Raw genomic sequence first — 16,084 nt, forward strand, 5'->3', positions numbered from 1 at the left:
AATTTTGTAATAAAACAGATGACTTCCAACCCTTTTCTCACATCTATGTCAGTATTGGTTCTGCAAAGACGGTCTGAAACTCACTTCATAATTCATACCCTCTACTTTTCTTTTATATGACTCTGATCAATGCAGCTAATGTAATTTCAAAATCTATACAACAAATAAAAATTACCACTCCAATTACATCTTACGACGGATAAGAACCTTAAAGTCCAGGAGTGTCTTGTTCATCTTTCCATCCTCAGTATTTAGCACAGTTCAAAAATAGAAGCCCAATAAATAATTGCTGAATGAGTGACTAAATGAAAATCCATATACATATATGCATGCATGTATGTGTGTGTGTGTGTGTGTATAGTGAGTGTGAGTGTGATATGCTAGCAAATGTACATCCTGGGAAATTTTTCAGAATAATTAGACATTTGAGGCCTATTCAAGACTGAACCCTCACTTCTTATAGAACTTGTGTGAGCATTTATTACAAATATAAAAACTATTTTAACAGAATCAAGAATTTTCAATAGGTACATGTCATAAACTTAAAGAGAAAGAAGCATTAATCATATTGCTTACTCCACTGTGCTTGAACTTCTCATGCCTGAATGTCACTCCATACAAATTGTGTCCTTACTCTATATCAAATATACAGACCTGGGCAGTGGAGCTAATATCAATATAGCCACTGCCTGTGGGGTATTCTAACTATACAAACTATCCAGCAGGTCAGCTCAGAACTCAAGTCCCTAACAAGTATAAGGACCTCATGCAGGAAATTTTAACACTTCTTATGAGGATGAAATGAATAACGGCAATGCCAGGCCAGAAAGTTTCACGGTACACAAGTTCTACGATGCTCAAACCCAGCATCTGTTCCATGGAATGCTGTCTCCCATGCTGTATATGAATAGAGATGTGGCCCTCTCTGTGCCCAGGTGGAGTACAAAGGCCCTTTGTCAATGCAGTGGAGGATAACAGCTATATAGATCTGGCCACCTTTTCGTTGCAAAACCTCCATAGCAGTTTTTTTCAGAATGATGCCTGTACCAGCACCACTGGTTACCATATCATCATATTTAAAGGAGGTGTCCAGCTTCATCCAGAGCTTCGCATACTTTGAGGAGACCTACAAATTGCTGAATGGGAGTGGGAGCCATTCAGTGACACTCACCAGTTCAAACTCCGTGCTGTGTGGCAACCTGCGTGTCCTGAGTACTTCCTACCCACCAAGGATGGAACCATGAGCTAGAAAACCATTCCCACTTCCCTTCATTTTTAACTTTAATTTTTTGCCTTTATTTTTAACTTACTTTCCTGTGCATCAATAAAACTGTGTATTGGTGTACTCAATTCAGTGTCCTAGTTTTTGTTTCCTTCTTTCCTATTCCACAACTGAAAAAAGTAAATTGAACAGCTCATGATGTCGCAGAGGGAAGATACCAATTCCCGACTCTCGCTTAGGAAATATAATGAGTAGGGTGTCCTTCTTTTAAGGGAATGTGGGCAGAGAAGAATTAACAGAACACATATCCCATAGTCCCCTGAGTGGGGTAGCCATTTGGTTATGTAAATTTAACAGGACCCCAAATCCTTTTGTGCAACCCTGAGGCCTGCAAATAAAATGTAGCTTCCTGATTTGTTTTTATAATCGATTTGATCTACCTAAGCCCATTGCTTGAGATAATGATAGCGCAGTAAGGATGCAGTTTGGGGGTAGGATCCTTTATCCCAACAGAAAGAATTAGTCAGGAACACTTCATGCAAATTTGTGACTGAGTTTTCCTTTGTCAGTTGAACTTTATCCAGAGTTATTTTTCTGTTACGATATTAAGATTCTACCTCTGCAAATCCAACCACCTTTTTCTTACCCTCTTAAAGCCTTCATTTATTCCATTTCAGGAAAATTGCCACCTGCAGGTAGATCGAGACCATAAAAGTATTGTATTATTATAAACGCAATGCTTTCTCTTCACCATACTCCACAAAGGCCACTACTAAAATCAAACATACAAACAAAAATAGGCTATTCATCTTTGTTTAGACTTGTGGTGGGCAAATAAAAGATACACGAGCATCTTGAAATAAACAACTTCATATGTTACAATAATAATTTCATCTTTTCAAATGATTAAAGATTTAGAAATAGATGCTTTTCTGCAGGCTGCCCTAACAGTGTGGAGATTGGTGATGTCACACTGACCTAAGCTATATACGCCCTCACCTGTAGCCTCAATCTCTTTCCCAGAATTATCTTTCCAAGTCCCACTCCCTCCTAATCAAGCTTTCTGCCAGACAATCTGATTAGCTAATCTGTACCATGGTAATATACTATTCCAACAAAAAAATAGTTCAGTTGTAACAGACTTACTTGGACTTCTACTCTGGCCAAGATGGAGTACCAGGGACTGGATTTATGCTCCTACCTGCAACAACCAAAAAAAAAGACAAAACGTATGAAACAGTGGGATTTTTCAAGACAGTGGTCATCAGACAAGTACAATAATAACTGAAAAATTGAAAACAAGCAAAATGTGTCCTATAATAGTAATAGTCCCAGCTTAGTGCTTCCAATAACTTTCTAGGCCACTGTGCAGGGAGGGACAGTCCAGGCAGAGCATCATGTTCTCTCTTTGTTGAAGAAATGAAGCTATGGGTCCAGGGAGACCAAGGTGGCTGGAGTTACAGGGCAGAATACCAGAGAGGAGAAAACTACAGAGAGAGAACTATGGAGATGTGCAGAAGGATCCCTCCTCCAGTCTTTAGTTGGATACTAATCAGCATATGCCTGTGAGGAAAATATCTAAGGCTGGGGAAAGGATCACCCAAAGGGATTAGAAGTAAAAGTGCCAGGAACAGTGCCTGATCCTGCCAGCCAGCTACTTCAGTCAGACTGGAAAACCTCATATCTGACTGGGCATTTAGTAGAGCAGTCAGAAAGGTTCTGCCTCACTAGTAGGGAAAATTAGCCCCATGCTAAATACTGTTCTGGCCCCACCTAACAAATCTTAAAAGCAAGACCCGATAAGATCGAATTGTTTAAAAGTAAATTAACCATGTTCCAGAGCAAAACTCAAGCACATTTACAGGAATAGAAAAATATCCAGCATCGAACAAGGTAAAATTCAGTGTCTCACACACAAACAAAACTTACCAAACATGCAAAAATCAGGGGAAAAAGGACACATAGCGAGGAGAAAACTCAATCAATACAAAATGACTCAGAAATTACACAGATGATAGAATTAGTAGGCAGACACTAAAACAGTTATTAGGTATCCCACATGTTTAAGAAGCTAGAATATATGGTAGAAGAGATACAGAAGATATAAAAATGATTCAAATCAAAATTATAGAGATGAAAACTATAATGTGAGAGATGAAAGATAAGCTGTATGGGATTAATGGCAGATTACACATTTCAGGATAAAAAATTAGTGAACTTGAAGGCATAACAACAGAAAGTATCCAAAATTAAAAACAAAAAGAGAGAATTTTTAAAAAGGGAGTGCGAGAACAGAGCATCAGTGAGTTGTGAAAATTGTGAAAACTTCAAGAGGCCTATTATACATGTAATTGGAGTTTCTGAAGGAGTGAAAGGGAGCAAGAACAGACAAAATATTTGGCCAAAAATTTCCCAAATTTGATAAAAATGATAAACCCACAAATTCAAGCTCAAAAACTCGGAGCACAAGTAGCATGAAGAAACTTACACTAAGGCATGTCATAATCAAATGACTAAAAAAATTTTTTAGAAACTTGCCTCTGAGGAAATTGCTTTCCTATACCCATTTCACAGCACCTGGAAGTAGAAAGGTGTCCTTACCCTCATCATCACTTCTGGACCATTCTCTCTCTCATTTCTCTTAAAATTCTCAGCTTTTAATTTTATGTTCACAGTAAATTACTCCTCACAGTAAATTACTACCCCTCATTATCGTTGTCATCTACTGCCCATGGGTTACTCCTTGTCATTTCTTAATATTTTTAGCCTTTGGTTCACTGTCCTCTCCTAGACGGCTATTGTATCACTTCATAACAATGTCAATATATAAATAAATGATCTTGCTAACACTTTGACTGCTCGGTTCCTTGACCACCTCTTTATCATAAATTGTGTCCGTCACTGCTCCAGTGGTCCTGCCTAGAACTTGTCATTACAATAACTCATCCCATCCATATCTCCATTTTATGAACCCCATTCTTGGCCTTGCTTCATATTTCACTGAGAAAATTGAAGCAATCAGAACAGAACTTCCACAGATTTCCCCCAACCACATCTAACCACCTACCAGCATCCATACAATTTATCCTTCAATTCTAAGTGTTACTGTAAGTGAACCATTCATACGGTCCCTTCCTTATGTATCCAAGTCCATCCCCCTTTCCTGTTCAAGAACTCACTCTAGTAGGTCTTCCCTCTCTTTCCTGTATCATCAATGATTCTCTCCTGCTGGATCATTCCATTCAACTTGTAAACATGCTGTTATTTCACCTACTTGAACAAACGAGCAACAACACACACACACAAACCTTCTCTTAAGGAAAAAAATCATTTTCCATAATAGGAAGTAACTTCTTGTTCTGATAATTGGTAATTAAAGGGAAAGAGTTAAGCTTTCAGGAAAAAGTTGATTGATAAAAATAATTGATTTAGGCACTAAATGAAATATAGAGAGAAACAGAATATCCACACAGTGCCAAAATATCACTACACAGATTGTTTGCTAACTGTAAAAGGGACACTGTACCTTTTTAACAGAAATATCTGTTGAACACAACTCTAACCAAATAATACAGAAACATAAAAATTTAGAATCATTAAGACAACCTGATATTAGTGCCTCCTAAGGAAATGCAATATGAAGTACAGAATATCACCCATGAAGTATCAAACCTAAATTTAATCAAACCTTTAAACTTGTACGTAGGAAATTACATATTTACATATGTGTGTGTGTGTGTGTGTGTGTGTGTGTGTGTGTATTCACATATATTCTTAAAATTTCTTTAAAATAAAAACCTTTTCTGGACTGCATCTTCCAGTTCACTGTTCTCTGTAGCAAAACCTCTTGAAAACATCATATATAATCACTGGCTTCAATTTCTCTCCTCCAACCTTCCTGTGAACTACTTCTAGTCAGTCTTTCACCACCAACATGCCACCAAAACTACTCTTACCAAAGTCACCAATGTCTTCCACATTGCCAAAACCAACAATCAATTCTCAATCCACAGCACACTTGACATATCAGTAGAATTGATGTCTGACCACACCTCTTCCTTGATATCCTTTCTTCATTTGGGCTCCCCCTCTCAATGGTAGTTCTTCTTAGTCTCTTTTTCAGACACCTTATCTCTCTTGGACCTTCTAACTGGAATACCTCAAGGCTGACTCTTTGGACCTCTTCTCATTGTATGCACTCTCTTCTTTGGTGCTATCATTCCGCCTCCTGGCTTTCACTAACATCTCTACACTATGTCTCCCACATTGACGCATCTCTCCTAAACACGAGAATCATATCTCAAACTTAATCATAAACTCCAATCATATTTCCTACTTAATATTATCTCCTTGGACATATAATAGTTACTTTAGGCCTTACATTGTCCACAACTGAACTCTTTCTTTCCCAAAACCTGCTTTGTCCATACATTTTCCCATCTTAATTGATGGTAATTCCATCCTTTTAGGTGTTCAGGCCCAAAATCTTGGCTTCATCTTTTACTCTGCTTTCTTTCTCTCACCCTATATCTAATCAGTCCTGTTGGCTCTACTTTTATAATATATCCAAGCAACTTTTGTCCAAGCATCCATAGCCTCTTGATCGCTGCAGTAAATCTGTCGTGATCTGTGTCCCTGCTTCCACTTTTGCGCAGCCCCTATCCACTCTCATCATAGGTTTTAAAAGGATCACTTGACAGCTAAGTCCGATCAGGGCAGAATTCTTATCTGTCCTGCAACACTCAGCTGGCTACCTGAGGGTTACCGTAGATATTCAATAAGCAATTTGCTCTTTTCCTGTTTAACTTGAGAGCTGACTTGGGTCTTGAGGATTTGTGAGCCTGTTTTGCATAGGAAAGAGAATGATTTCAGGGAGGTTGCAATCACTGGATGGCTGGCCCCCAGCAGCTGTTGCAGATTGCCCAGCAGCTTACCAGGAGTGTCCCCTTTGTTTATCTGAAGCTCCTCCTGCCAAGCCTTAGCTCTATAAAATCCTCTGTTTTCTGCTCTTGCGAAGGTAGATTTGAGCAAACCCATGCCCCCACCTTCTCATTTTAGCCAATTGGAGTAAATCTTTCTCCATCTCCAAACACCAATGTCTCATTTACGGTGCACTGGGCACACGAACTTGAGATTAAGAGGTTTGGTATCAATACCAGATTTTCTTCACCATAGTCCAACAGAACACTTTTTCCTTGAAATGCACCATGGTTTGGTAGAGATAATTTTAATATTAAAGGACCTTCAATCACTCATTCATTCTACAAGCATTCCCTGGTCACTTTGGGTCAAATCCTTAGTGGGTGTAGATATATGAGACAAGGTCCTTCCCTTCAAGTCAGGTGGGGAGAAACAAACACAGAAGATAATTACAACACAAAGTGGTGGATGTGGATGGATTTCAAGGCATTACAAGAGCAAGAGGAGGAGTACTTTAATTTGGCTAAGGAGGACAGGTAAGACTATCCAAAGGCAATCATGTCTGAGGAGTTTGTCTTTTCACCACTGCAAGGGAGTGACCTTAGGCATGCTGGAGAAAACCCCTGACATCGGTTTGCTCATTTGTAAATTTGGAATGATAATACTTGCCTCACAAGTTTGTTCTGAGTGTCAATAGAGATGATATATGCTCATTAAAGTGTCATGGGAGTTACCTATAGTCATTATCCTTCTCTGGCCTCTTGCCCACCACCATCCACACAGAAGCAAGTACTTTAGAAAATACAGTCTCTGTTCACACAGCTTCAAATATTTGAAGAAATGAACTTATTAGCTCAGTACCAAAAATTCAATATCTTGAAAAACATAGGTGCTTCTTATTTTTGTTCTATACCTTATGCATCTTTTTGAAGAAATGAATCATATTTTGTTGCGGGCAATGCTATCATGTTCATCTACACAAACCCAGTCAATATGCATTGATTTGTGTTCTAATATTCATGGAAACAATGGCTCAGTTCAAAAGCAATCTTCTGTATTTGGGTCTATTTTAAGCTGCAAATCAACAGCTAATAGAGCTATAGTTAATGATGGCTACATCAGAAGAACATTAATGCAACAGCCTGATTGACCGCAAGGGGCTTTGGAAGAAACATAATTCACATAAAATTCTCTTAGCAATTAATTTTCCCCCTAACATTTTTCTGGAACCCATTGTGTGTAGATTGATGAACTGGGTAATATTGGGAGATGCAAAGGAATTTGTTGAGAAGATTTCTACACTTGATTGTTTCATCATACATGGGACTCACCTCTGGTTTCCCCCTATAAGTACCAGATACATTTTGCTGCTTTTTTGAGATAACAAGTAAGGAAAAATCTCTCAGGGAAAAAATACTATAAATTGGCTGTTGGAGTGGTTTTTAAAAACAATCACAAATTCTTTGATACTACTCCCATGTAGAGATGAAATCTGTATCACCTTCCCTCGAATTTGAGCACAGCTGTGAATGCTTTGATGAATAGAATAGAATAGAAATGACATGCTATAATATCAGAGGTTAGGCCACAAAAGGTCACGCAGTTCCAACTGGATCTCTTAGAACTCTCACTCTTCTGATGCTCCATCTTGGGATGCTCCCATTCAGAACACAGCCATCTCGCTATGAGAGGCGTAATCCACATGGAGAGGCCACGTATATGTGCTCCTGTCAACAGCTCCAGCTGAACCCAACCTTTGCATCATCCTGGCCCACATATCAGACATGTGAGTGAAGTTGTTTCCAAATAATTCCAGCCCCCATTCATGCGAGCCACTGCTCAGCCATTTGAGTCTTCCCAGATGAGGCCCTAGACTTTGCACACAGAAACAAACCATCTCCATTGTATCCTGTTTGAATTCCTAACCCACAATGATTTTATACTACTACATTTTGGGGTGCCTTTGTTTGGCAGCAATAAATAATTAAAAATGGTGGTTCACAAATTTCAAATGGTAACAATGAAAATATCTAAGATTTAGATAACCAAAAGAAGTGAATACTTTTTTCACCCTGGAAGCTACACAAAGCTCAACTGAAGAGACAGGAAGGTTTTTGGAGAGAGAAGGTTGGACTCAATACTCAGAAAAGTTTTCAATGAGATGCTGGGACAACTCATTTTTTTCCCACATACCTCAGGATGGACACATAGTGAAGCTGGGTACCTGAGAAGTACTCTAGATATTAAACCAATTTGCTGTTTTTCCTGTTTAACTTGAGGGGTGACTCAGGGATCTCGAGAATGTGTGAGCTTGTTTTCCAGAAGAAAGAGAATGCCTTCGGGGAGGTTTCAATCACCAAATGGCCAACCCTCAGCAGCCACTGAAGCCAAGAAGTCAGATTGTGCTGGAGCTTATCAGGAGTAACCCCTTTGTTTCCCTGAAGCTCCTCCTGCCAAGCGCCTTAGCTCCATAAACACCCATGCTTTCCGTTCTTGAGGAGGTGGATTTGAGTAAACCCAGGCTCCCACCTACCCATTTTGGCCAGTTTGAATAAAATTTTCTCCATCCCCAAGCACGGATGTCTCAGTGTTTGGCTTGCTGTGCATCAGGGACATGAACTTGAGATTAAGAGGTTTGGTATCAATAGTGTTTTAACTACATTTGCTAACTTACCAGTCAAGTCAGAAAGACCAAAGAAAAAACAATCATCCATTTTTGATTCCCTTGTCTTGGTCAGTCTTATTTTCTAGATATGAGAGAAATTAATTGGAAAGCAAAAATGCAGGTGAATGGCCTTACCTCTGTTTACTATAAAGTCAACTCTAGTGTTACAAAATTACTTAACAGAACTAATATTATGCGCTTTTCTCAAAGTTGTAGAGAAGAGGCAAACTCTAAGTTTTAAAATTTCAGATCTTAATACACGTTAGAGGACAAAGACCACAAAAATTTAAAACTAAATAATGTTTAAAATGGCCAAAATCTTCATCTTTTTTAACGTACAAAAAACCTTTAATTGTTAAGACTTCCCCATAATCTCAGTTTAACTCAACATTTTTTTTCTAAAAGATTTCTAATTACTAATTAACTTTCAAAAAAGCAGAAGATATCTCCCTTTGCACCAAAGGTTGTAATTTTCCATAGCTTTGACTTTTGTTTAATATACCGTAAAGAACACAGTATATTTTTGCTGAATTTTAAAATGTGAACATTCTGTGAGGTAAAGAACTAAGTGCTAAGTGAAATGTGAAACAATCTTCCTTGGAAAGGTGTTCCTCAGAAAAATTAAAATGTGCCAAATATATCGCTACAAAGAAAGGAAGGACATTTTTCCTGATATCCACTTCAAGAATAACCTCCTTTGGGAGAATTTTGAAAGGATTTGAGCATTCTAAATGTCCTAAAATAAATTAGTTAATTAAAAATATGGGTGAGCAAAGTCTACTGAGGTTAAAGGGAGAACAATAGCCAGCAATCATTTATCACAGTGTCCTGTTCAAGGATTTTAAGATACCTGATTAACAGTGGCAATTCTCATTTAGATTAGTTATCTGATGGAGCAGAGTTGCTATTGATCCAACAGTTGACCTCACTGCAGGCTTAGGATATGACAATAATCATCTCGCCATAGAGTGTGCCTGCAGTCATTGACAGTGTGAGTAATGATTAGATGAAATAGATGATTAAATAGCTAATTCCTTAAAACTGTCATTCCATTTCTATTGATGTTTCAGACTTTCCTCACACTTCATATCTTATCTTTTTATCCTTCTTTCTTTATTTCTTCCTTTCCTATGTTAAAATGATTTACTAAATTTTTAAAAAGGAAGTTTTAGTTAAAACTGTTAGGGAGGAAAAACTTTTATTCTATCCTCTTAGATTCAGTGACTGGGGACATGCAATTTTAACTGACAAAAGGTCCATTAACAGGTAAAAAAGAATACAGATGTATTAATATTATGTACACACAGGAGTCCACAGAAAAGAAGTGAAATTCATGTGTTAAACTCAGAGGTTTATATACCATTTTAACAAAGGAAAGGGTGTTGGGCTTTGAGGAACAATAAATTGTAGGGAAGTGACTAGGAAAATACATAAGGAAAACTAATGGAAGTGAAGGGTTATTCTAGGACAATTCATTTATGCAGACTCATCTCCGCGTCAACCTTCCATCTCTGGTAACAAGAGTTGCTCTTCTCTTTCTGGTACAGGAGAGGGGCACCTTCACAAAGATAAACGTATGCCCTGCTTTAAGGCAGATCAGGAGAGGGCAAAAACTTGTCCTATACCAGTTGATTCTTAATTGCCTTCAGCTCAAAATAATCCTTGGGCCGAAATGACATATGTGGGGGTGGCATATTCTAAACCCCTTCAAAATTCTTCTTTCATTTCATCATATCTTAATGATAGTGACTAAGAATATCTTATACATCTACTATATAAAACGGCATTTTAATGCAAAAGGGGGAGGGGTAACTTGACCAAATATTAGATTTACAAGACTATAATTTTCATGAAGAATAGAATATAGACATGAAATCAATGCTTTCAGAACTTTTTCTACTAAAAATTCATGAAATGTCTGAGAGCAGTGGGCTTGAGCTATATCAACACAATGCTAAAACATTTGGAGAAGAAGTGGAAAATACAAGCAATTTTCCAGATCCCTTTTCTACACAAAATTCAGCCATCCAGATGTTTGCTCTCCCCAGACCAGACATCTAGATAATTGACGGAACTCCTTTCATTTCTATTTGTGCTTGTGAACATCCCTCATCTACTCATATTTAACAATGAACTGCATTCCCCTAGAATGGGATTCTAATCCAACTGTCTCCTCTACCCAACTCTTTTTCTTCTTTCCACATGTTTATATTTTTTTAATGCACGAATGAAAGAAAAAATAGGAAAGTGTCTGTGTCTTCTTGTTTTAGAGTAAAGTAACTGTAGAACAATGGCTGGGTGGTGTGAACTTTCTTTGCAGCATCTAGCACACCAGGTGCAGTCGATAAACATTAAGCCATCAAATAAATCAGAATTCCAAACTGTGGTCTGCATTGAAGAATACATTACAGTCAGCTGCTTTTGCAGCAGGGCAAATTTCAGCAAAAGACTCAATTGATTGGCTTTTCTCAAACGTTAGTGTGCACACAAATCTCCCGAGGATGTTGTTAAAATGTAGATTCTTATTCAATAGGTTTGGGGTAGGACCGAAGACATTGTGTTTCCAGCAAACTCCCAGGTTACACTGATGTTGCTGGTCCATAGCTGAGTAGCAAGCAGACTATTGGCAAAGGGAAAAGACCAAATCCACCCCTTCACAATTCTAAAGAATATCTCTTGTAAACACTATTTCAAATATATTTAATTATCAAAGGAGATTTTTTTTAAACGAAACATCACTGTTTTTTGAGTCTAAAAAATTTGAATAAATCTAAACCATCAAGACTTTTTAAAAACTCTCAAGATAGAATCTCTTATGTAAAATTTAAAGGGCTATTTACCTGGAAAAAAAAATGGTTTGCCAAATACTACTGAGAGGAAATCAGTAACTCTGATCCAATAGGAGTGAATAGGAGGAAAGAGCCAAAAAATAGTTTAAAGCTAGATGTACAAATATACACCAATAGTTACTCTAGTACAGTCTTTAAACGAACCCCTCTCCAAAATGTTAGTCTTTTAGAGCTACTTATAACAAGAAAGAAATTATGAATTAGTTACATTTTCAAGTATAAAATCGTAAACATCATAAGTGCATTAATGATTTCAATAGATTAACAGACTGGATTGTCTGTTTTGAGAAAATCCTTATGATTCAAAATTATATAAAGTGATCTCTTAAGTTGTTTTCTTCACCCTTCTACCTAAATCATCAAGTTGTGTTTGCAACGGAGAAAAAAAGTTATTCATTTAATCAACATTTAACTCAAACAGGAAAAACCTTGTGCTAGGCACTCTCTGGGACTGTAGTACTGATCTCACTTGGAATCCAGGATGGATCTTTTAGACTAATAGGGAGAAAATATGCATGCATAAATAACTAGAATAGGAATTCAAAGTGTAATTGTCATAAGAAATATGCAAATACTGGGTTTTAGAAACTCAGAAGCATAGCAGAACTGTGGTTGGAGAAAAATTCCTTCCCAAAGTTTCTTGAAATGAAATATCTGGACAGAGCACTTAATTTTCTGAAAAGACTCCCTGATCCAATAATTTAATCATCATAAGAATTCTCATTTTGTATATCCTCTTCCAACTGAGGCTAACACGGTTCCTCATCTGATGAAAATACCAAGACAACATATGAACAGTACTAACAATTCCCCAAATGAATACCTGCAATATTCAGTCAAACAGCTTTCCAAATGTGTCTGTAACCAGTGGTGTGCTGGTAAATGTTTAGCAACCAGCTCCGGAGAGGCAAGAGGAGCTCTGATTGTAGCATTTACTGATTTCCATGGTGAGAATACATTTACCATAGCTGATTTCAGGCTTCTAATGTGAGGTCACTGAATTCAGACTTGGGAAGACATGCTCACAATCAGCCCTCACACATCTCTCTGTTGACATTTATGTTTAGTGGTGAAAAAGAAGGCAGGCTCTGGAGAAAAACTGCCTGGGTTTAAATCTTGTTTCCACAATTGATCGGCTATGAAAACTTGGGTAAGTTACTCAACCTCTCTGGGCTTCAGTTTTTTCTTTTGTAAATAGGCAACACAAAAACAATCTGACTGTCATAAGAAATAAATGATTTAACATGTGAACAAAGCATTATGTGAATGTTTATCATGAAGTGTTTACTATTATTATTAACTACAACAATTCCATTGAAAATTAATCTTTGTGTAACTTTCTAATCATAGTCTCCACTCACAAGATCCTTCCATAAAGTAATATATCTTGCATCATTTTAGAAATAACCCTACCAGTCGTCTCTTCCTGAACACTATTAAGACTCTGAACCTTAAAATAAGTCTGCATAGTCATGAAAACACTGGTTCTCTGGACCATTGTATGAACATTCTGAAAGGTTTAGCAAACATATTCGTTCAGGATTGAGTATAAGAAACCTTCACTTGATGTAGTGCTTTCAGATTATACCACTCATTTAGCATTTGGATTTATTCTTTTTTTTTTTTAAGATTGGCACCTGAGCTAACATCTGTCACCAATCTTCCTTTTTTCTTCTTCTTCTTCTTCTCCCCAGAGCCCCCTAATAAGTAGTTGTATATTTTAGTTGTGGGTCCTTCTGGTTATGCCATGTGGGATGCCGCCTCAGCATGGCATGACAAGTGGTGCCATGTGCACGCCCAGAATCCAAATCAGTGAAAGCTTGGGCCATCGATGCGGAGCACACGAACTTAACCACTCAGCCACGGGACCAGCCCTTATTCTGTCTTATCTTGGTCTCTCATTACGTAGTGTCATAGTAGAATATTAAAACTAGAACGTGACTTTGAATTGCAACCCTTTGTGTACAATCTTAATTCCCACGGCCATTCACCTCACTTATGGATCAGATTACAAATGACTTTGGGGCAGAGCCAGGTTCTGTCTATCACCATTTCTCCATCATCTCTTCTCAAGCTTTCCCATTGTAGTTTGATAAGTATTTTTTGAACTACGATGATTTAATACTCTTTCCCAAAATAAGTTCCATTAACCTATTCCCACAAGAATCAAAATAAGGATTCCAAAGCCCAAATCCTGGAATATTCCCCTTTTTGAGAATCATAAGGTATATTAGCATATTAAAGGGTCTACAAAGTTTTGTAGTTAAGAAACCTGACCATCCTACCTACCTACAACCATCCTACCTACAACCATCATTAGAAAGTGGAGAGAAATGTGGAAATTCTCCTAACTACTGATATATACATACATAGATCAAAGTTTAGGAAACAATGATTGGCCTAAATCCCTCATTTTACTGATGAGGAACACGAGATCACAGAGAAGTTAAATGACTTCCCATTGGCAAGTCCCTTGGAAGGCAGTTAGAGGGAGAACTGTGAATAAAATCCAGCTCATTGGATCGCCACTTCCAAATCAGTTTCTGAAATTGTTTAAATCCTGAAATTAAAACAATTAATTATTTGGCTGTATTTTCACAAAGAAGAAAAGAAACTCTAGACTTCCATGCTTCTTTCAGACTATCATATTTCATGCTGGAAGTACCGATTTTGCATACGTGCAAATATAAATCAGATGTCAGCTGGGGACCCCGTGTCTCTTTGAAGATCTAGGAATAATTGTCTTGAGCTCTCAACAATTCTATAGCCTAATAGAAGCCCAAGGTTCTGCTCCACAGTTTCTGTAAATTTCCATGGGCCTACTTCTCATGGCCTCCTCTGCCTTCTGGGTTCATGTTTTCTCTGTGACATACTACATTGACCTGGTCACAAAACTGGGTTCAGGTCCCTCAAAACAAGTATATTCTCACAAGTTCTTAAAAGATTTTGAAAAAGTTTATGAGGAAAAAGAGAGGATTTACTTTACAGCAAAGCAAATAGTCAAAATTAAACTATAGCATTTAAAAATATATTTATTGGCTTTCCTCCTATTAATTTTCACCAGACATCTTCTTATCATCTTCTAGTTCTTCACCCTTACTCCTCTCGCCTTCTATTTCCTCTCCTATTCTTTTTCCTCCTCTTTACTGGGTATTTGACCACAATCTCTTTCCCCTATGCTCATAAAAAAAATAACTTTTCCCTTCCCCTAACACCTTGGTATCGCCTAATATCCTTAACTGTGATATGATACAAGTGTGGGAGATTTCGGGAGTGGTCTTCTAATCAAATCATTCTTCCAATGAAGATAGAGCCCACTTTGAAAGGAATCCAAGTGAAAATAATATTCTCGCTAAGAATATTATTCTCGTTAAGCCTCATTAAGCAATTATATAGCTCAATTAGAAGGTAATTGCATTTATTCAAAAAGAAATGATGGTAACTTAGACTAGGGTGGTGGCAGTAAAAGAGGAAAGAAATGGACAAATAAATACAAGAGACCCTTAGGAGTTTGAAGCCACAAGTATTGGTGGTTGACTGAGTAGGTGAGGATGAAGAGGAGCAATTAAGTGCAACCCCTAGTTCTCGCACTTGGACAGCTGGAGAGTTGGTGGCCCATTTACAAAGATAGTGAGCCTTCCGTGGATCAGGTTCAGAAGAATTAGAATGAGATCAGTTTTGGAAATCTTGAATATGAAGCGTCCATGAGACAGCCTCTGAGAGATGCCTCCTAGACAGTTGGATGCATGAGGCTGGCACTCAGGAGAGTGATACTGAGTAAGGGCAGAGACTTTGGATTCAGAAATATCTGTCTCCGAGCCCTTGCTCTCCCATTTAATACTTGTATACCTTGAGCAAGCCACCGAAACTGTCCATGCCTCAGTCTCTTCATCTGTACAATAAGGATGACTGTTATAAGTCTACGTTGTAAAGATATCTCAGGATACCAGAGGCAACATATGTGAAGCTCTTAGCATAGCTCAATAAAAGTAAATAATTCAAAAAATATTTATTCAGCACCTCCTATGTAGCAGACACTGCTCTGAGCACCTTAGATATATTTACCCATTTAATCTTCACAACAATCTTCTATCATAGATACTACTATTATCTTCATTTTAAAGATGAGGGAATAAATGCAGAGAAGGTAAGCAGCTTGTAAAGCAGGAAGTGATCAATCTGAACCCAGTCTGTCTCCAGAGTCTGCATACTTAACTATCACACTGAACTTTCTCTTAATGATGTTAGCTAGAATCATAGCTTTGAAAGTCACGAGAACATGATGTAAGAGCATGTGGGTAACTAATTATACTAATAATAGCTAAATTTCATTGAATGCTTATTCTTTGTAAGGTAATATGCTAAATGTTTTATACGGATCTCTCATTTTTCTCAACATTTCTATGAAGTAGGTACTCTCATTTTATT

At 37.6% G+C, this 16,084-nt stretch overlaps 1 long non-coding RNA gene across 1 annotated transcript in view; it reads right to left on the bottom strand.

The window, feature by feature from the left end:
- Positions 1–1,776: 1,776 nt before the first annotated feature.
- Positions 1,777–16,084, bottom strand: part of LOC123279409 (uncharacterized) — a 149,129-nt gene continuing 134,821 nt past the window's right edge. Inside the window, exons 3-4 of the long non-coding RNA XR_011496469.1 lie at positions 2,369–2,423; positions 1,777–1,911 (exon numbers count right to left, since the gene is read on the bottom strand). This is a non-coding gene — a long non-coding RNA (uncharacterized lncRNA). The remainder of the gene's footprint in view (positions 1,912–2,368; positions 2,424–16,084) is intronic.

This window comes from Equus asinus, chromosome 21, assembly GCF_041296235.1.
Source record: "Equus asinus isolate D_3611 breed Donkey chromosome 21, EquAss-T2T_v2, whole genome shotgun sequence".
NCBI lineage: Eukaryota > Metazoa > Chordata > Mammalia > Perissodactyla > Equidae > Equus > Equus asinus.